Below are 5,000 nucleotides of genomic sequence, written 5' to 3'. Positions count from 1 at the left end.
TGGGCTCGGTCAGTACTTGGGAGGGAGACCACCTGGGAACACCGAGTGCTGATGGCACCCTTCTTTTTGCTTTTTTTTATTATTCCGTGTTTCTGTGACGTTTTTTTTTTGTGTGTGTGTGTGTGTGTGGGCAGCTGCTTTTACTGTTACTTACGTTCAACTGGAGCCTGCTGGTAGAGCCGACGCCGAAGTGTGAAACCAATATGAAGGCCACTACGCGATATTCTGCGCGGAATGACGGACGTAATGCTGCATGCAAAATTTAGTCGCACGAGCTTCTAACCGCTTCGCTATCACGCCCGCCCGCATACAGCTCAATGACAACTCGTCGATAAAGTGGCACATTGTGGGCTGCAACGCACGCATAATGCGCTCCCCCTCTTTCTTGTTTTTGTGAGCGAGCATGACTTACTTGCACGCACGCATGCAGCGAACAACCACAAACGGAGTAATCGACGTGTGCGTGTATTGTTCGCGGAAAGACTGCCGCGTACGTGATGGAGCAATACATTCACTGGGCGAATGCACATAGCACGATACAGGTGCAGTCGGAAACACAGCATCCTTGCCATCGGCCATACCATGCTGAATACGCCGGTTCTCGTCCGATCCCCGAAGCTAAGCAGCATTGGGCTCGGTCAGTACTTGGGAGGGAGACCACCTGGGAACACCGAGTGCTGATGGCACCCTTCTTTTTGCTTTTTTTATTATTCCGTGTTTCTGTGACGTTTTTTTGTGTGTGTGTGTGTGTGTGTGTGTGTGTGTGTGTGGGCAGCTGCTTTTACTGTTACTTACGTTCAACTGGAGCCTGCTGGTAGAGCCGACGCCGAAGTGTGAAACCAATATGCAGGCCACTACGCGATATTCTGCGCGGAATGACGGACGTAATGCTGCATGCAAAATTTAGTCGCACGAGCTTCTAACCGCTTCGCTATCACGCCCGCCCGCATACAGCTCAATGACAACTCGTCGATAAAGTGGCACATTGTGGGCTGCAACGCACGCATAATGCGCTCCCCCTCTTTCTTGTTTTTGTGAGCGAGCATGACTTACTTGCACGCACGCATGCAGCGAACAACCACAAACGGAGTAATCGACGTGTGCGTGTATTGTTCGCGGAAAGACTGCCGCGTACGTGATGGAGCAATACATTCACTGGGCGAATGCACATAGCACGATACAGGTGCAGTCGGAAACACAGCATCCTTGCCATCGGCCATACCATGCTGAATACGCCGGTTCTCGTCCGATCCCCGAAGCTAAGCAGCATTGGGCTCGGTCAGTACTTGGGAGGGAGACCACCTGGGAACACCGAGTGGTGCTGGTCTTTCTGTGACGTTTTTTATTTTGTGTGTGTGTGTGTGTGTGTGTGTGTGGGCAGCTGCTTTTACTGTTACTTACGTTCAACTGGAGCCTGCTGGTAGAGCCGACGCCGAAGTGTGAAACCAATATGAAGGCCACTACGCGATATTCTGCGCGGAATGACGGACGTAATGCTGCATGCAAAATTTAGTCGCACGAGCTTCTAACCGCTTCGCTATCACGCCCGCCCGCATACAGCTCAATGACAACTCGTCGATAAAGTGGCACATTGTGGGCTGCAACGCACGCATAATGCGCTCCCCCTCTTTCTTGTTTTTGTGAGCGAGCATGACTTACTTGCACGCACGCATGCAGCGAACAACCACAAACGGAGTAATCGACGTGTGCGTGTATTGTTCGCGGAAAGACTGCCGCGTACGTGATGGAGCAATACATTCTCTGGGCGAATGCACATAGCACGATACAGGTGCAGTCGGAAACACAGCATCCTTGCCATCGGCCATACCATCTGAATACGCCGGTTCTCGTCCGATCCCCGAAGCTAAGCAGCATTGGGCTCGGTCAGTACTTGGGAGGGAGACCACCTGGGAACACCGAGTGCTGATGGCACCCTTCTTTTTGCTTTTTTTTATAATTCCGTGTTTCTGTGACGTTTTTTTTTTTTTTTTGTGTGTGTGTGTGTGGGCAGCTGCTTTTACTGTTACTTACGTTCAACTGGAGCCTGCTGGTAGAGCCGACGCCGAAGTGTGAAACCAATATGCAGGCCACTACGCGATATTCTGCGCGGAATGACGGACGTAATGCTGCATGCAAAATTTAGTCGCACGAGCTTCTAACCGCTTCGCTATCACGCCCGCCCGCATACAGCTCAATGACAACTCGTCGATAAAGTGGCACATTGTGGGCTGCAACGCACGCATAATGCGCTCCCCCTCTTTCTTGTTTTTGTGAGCGAGCATGACTTACTTGCACGCACGCATGCAGCGAACAACCACAAACGGAGTAATCGACGTGTGCGTGTATTGTTCGCGGAAAGACTGCCGCGTACGTGATGGAGCAATACATTCACTGGGCGAATGCACATAGCACGATACAGGTGCAGTCGGAAACACAGCATCCTTGCCATCGGCCATACCATGCTGAATACGCCGGTTCTCGTCCGATCCCCGAAGCTAAGCAGCATTGGGCTCGGTCAGTACTTGGGAGGGAGACCACCTGGGAACACCGAGTGCTGATGGCACCCTTCTTTTTGCTTTTTTGTATTATTCCGTGTTTCTGTGACGTTTTTTTTTGTGTGTGTGTGTGTGTGTGGGCAGCTGCTTTTACTGTTACTTACGTTCAACTGGAGCCTGCTGGTAGAGCCGACGCCGAAGTGTGAAACCAATATGAAGGCCACTACGCGATATTCTGCGCGGAATGACGGACGTAATGCTGCATGCAAAATTTAGTCGCACGAGCTTCTAACCGCTTCGCTATCACGCCCGCCCGCATACAGCTCAATGACAACTCGTCGATAAAGTGGCACATTGTGGGCTGCAACGCACGCATAATGCGCTCCCCCTCTTTCTTGTTTTTGTGAGCGAGCATGACTTACTTGCACGCACGCATGCAGCGAACAACCACAAACGGAGTAATCGACGTGTGCGTGTATTGTTCGCGGAAAGACTGCCGCGTACGTGATGGAGCAATACATTCACTGGGCGAATGCACATAGCACGATACAGGTGCAGTCGGAAACACAGCATCCTTGCCATCGGCCATACCATGCTGAATACGCCGGTTCTCGTCCGATCCCCGAAGCTAAGCAGCATTGGGCTCGGTCAGTACTTGGGAGAGAGACCACCTGGGAACACCGAGTGCTGATGGCACCCTTCTTTTTGCTTTTTTTATTATTCCGTGTTTCTGTGACGTTTTTTTTTGTGTGTGTGTGTGTGTGTGTGCGCAGCTGCTTTTACTGTTACTTACGTTCAACTGGAGCCTGCTGGTAGAGCCGACGCCGAAGTGTGAAACCAATATGCAGGCCACTACGCGATATTCTGCGCGGAATGACGGACGTAATGCTGCAAGCAAAATTTAGTCGCACGAGCTTCTAACCGCTTCGCTATCACGCCCGCCCGCATACAGCTCAATGACAACTCGTCGATAAAGTGGCACATTGTGGGCTGCAACGCACGCATAATGCGCTCCCCCTCTTTCTTGTTTTTGTGAGCGAGCATGACTTACTTGCACGCACGCATGCAGCGAACAACCACAAATGGAGTAATCGACGTGTGCGTGTATTGTTCGCGGAAAGACTGCCGCATACGTGATGGAGCAATACATTCACTGGGCGAATGCACATAGCACGATACAGGTGCAGTCGGAAACACAGCATCCTTGCCATCGGCCATACCATGCTGAATACGCCGGTTCTCGTCCGATCCCCGAAGCTAAGCAGCATTGGGCTCGGTCAGTACTTGGGAGGGAGACCACCTGGGAACACCGAGTGCTGATGGCACCCTTCTTTTTGCTTTTTTTATTATTCCGTGTTTCTGTGACGTTTTTTTTTGTATGTGTGTGTGTGTGTGTGTGTGTGGGCAGCTGCTTTTACTGTTACTTACGTTCAACTGGAGCCTGCTGGTAGAGCCGACGCCGAAGTGTGAAACCAATATGCAGGCCACTACGCGATATTCTGCGCGGAATGACGGACGTAATGCTGCATGCAAAATTTAGTCGCACGAGCTTCTAACCGCTTCGCTATCACGCCCGCCCGCATACAGCTCAATGACAACTCGTCGATAAAGTGGCACATTGTGGGCTGCAACGCACGCATAATGCGCTCCCCCTCTTTCTTGTTTTTGTGAGCGAGCATGACTTACTTGAACGCACGCATGCAGCGAACAACCACAAACGGAGTAATCGACGTGTGCGTGTATTGTTCGCGGAAAGACTGCCGCGTACGTGATGGAGCAATACATTCACTGGGCGAATGCACATAGCACGATACAGGTGCAGTCGGAAACACAGCATCCTTGCCATCGGCCATACCATGCTGAATACGCCGGTTCTCGTCCGATCCCCGAAGCTAAGCAGCATTGGGCTCGGTCAGTACTTGGGAGGGAGACCACCTGGGAACACCGAGTGGTGCTGGTCTTTCTGTGACGTTTTTTTTTGTGTGTGTGTGTGTGTGTGTGTGTGTGGGCAGCTGCTTTTACTGTTACTTACGTTCAACTGGAGCCTGCTGGTAGAGCCGACGCCGAAGTGTGAAACCAATATGAAAGCCACTACGCGATATTCTGCGCGGAATGACGGACGTAATGCTGCATGCAAAATTTAGTCGCACGAGCTTCTAACCGCTTCGCTATCACGCCCGCCCGCATACAGCTCAATGACAACTCGTCGATAAAGTGGCACATTGTGGGCTGCAACGCACGCATAATGCGCTCCCCCTCTTTCTTGTTTTTGTGAGCGAGCATGACTTACTTGCACGCACGCATGCAGCGAACAACCACAAACGGAGTAATCGACGTGTGCGTGTATTGTTCGCGGAAAGACTGCCGCGTACGTGATGGAGCAATACATTCACTGGGCGAATGCACATAGCACGATACAGGTGCAGTCGGAAACACAGCATCCTTGCCATCGGCCATACCATGCTGAATACGCCGGTTCTCGTCCGATCCCCGAAGCTAAGCAGC

At 51.7% G+C, this 5,000-nt stretch overlaps 5 non-coding genes and 4 pseudogenes across 5 annotated transcripts in view; all 9 read left to right on the top strand.

Annotated features, from left to right (window-relative positions):
- Positions 1 to 57, top strand: part of LOC139058395 (5S ribosomal RNA) — a 119-nt gene extending 62 nt beyond the window's left edge. Inside the window, exon 1 of the ribosomal RNA XR_011513382.1 lies at positions 1 to 57. This exon is cut by the window's left edge and continues 62 nt beyond it. This is a non-coding gene — a ribosomal RNA (5S ribosomal RNA).
- Positions 58 to 567: 510 nt separating this feature from the next.
- On the top strand, positions 568 to 686 carry LOC139058394 (5S ribosomal RNA). Its single transcript, XR_011513381.1, has one exon. It is a non-coding gene; the product is annotated as a 5S ribosomal RNA (ribosomal RNA).
- Positions 687 to 1,208: 522 nt separating this feature from the next.
- On the top strand, positions 1,209 to 1,327 carry LOC139058212 (5S ribosomal RNA; annotated as a pseudogene).
- Positions 1,328 to 1,814: 487 nt separating this feature from the next.
- Positions 1,815 to 1,932, top strand: LOC139058281 (5S ribosomal RNA; annotated as a pseudogene).
- Positions 1,933 to 2,444: 512 nt separating this feature from the next.
- Positions 2,445 to 2,563, top strand: LOC139058393 (5S ribosomal RNA). The gene has a single exon (XR_011513380.1). It is a non-coding gene; the product is annotated as a 5S ribosomal RNA (ribosomal RNA).
- Positions 2,564 to 3,072: 509 nt separating this feature from the next.
- Positions 3,073 to 3,191, top strand: LOC139058140 (5S ribosomal RNA; annotated as a pseudogene).
- A 510-nt stretch (positions 3,192 to 3,701) lies between these two features.
- Positions 3,702 to 3,820, top strand: LOC139058392 (5S ribosomal RNA). The gene has a single exon (XR_011513379.1). It is a non-coding gene; the product is annotated as a 5S ribosomal RNA (ribosomal RNA).
- A 516-nt stretch (positions 3,821 to 4,336) lies between these two features.
- On the top strand, positions 4,337 to 4,455 carry LOC139058211 (5S ribosomal RNA; annotated as a pseudogene).
- Positions 4,456 to 4,940: 485 nt separating this feature from the next.
- LOC139058391 (5S ribosomal RNA) overlaps positions 4,941 to 5,000 on the top strand; it is a 119-nt gene continuing 59 nt past the window's right edge. The window contains exon 1 of the ribosomal RNA XR_011513377.1: positions 4,941 to 5,000. This exon is cut by the window's right edge and continues 59 nt beyond it. This is a non-coding gene — a ribosomal RNA (5S ribosomal RNA).

The sequence above is a fragment of the Dermacentor albipictus genome, chromosome 3 (genome assembly GCF_038994185.2).
Source record: "Dermacentor albipictus isolate Rhodes 1998 colony chromosome 3, USDA_Dalb.pri_finalv2, whole genome shotgun sequence".
Taxonomy (NCBI): Eukaryota; Metazoa; Arthropoda; class Arachnida; order Ixodida; family Ixodidae; genus Dermacentor; species Dermacentor albipictus.
This window is presented reverse-complemented; position numbering and strand designations above follow the sequence as displayed.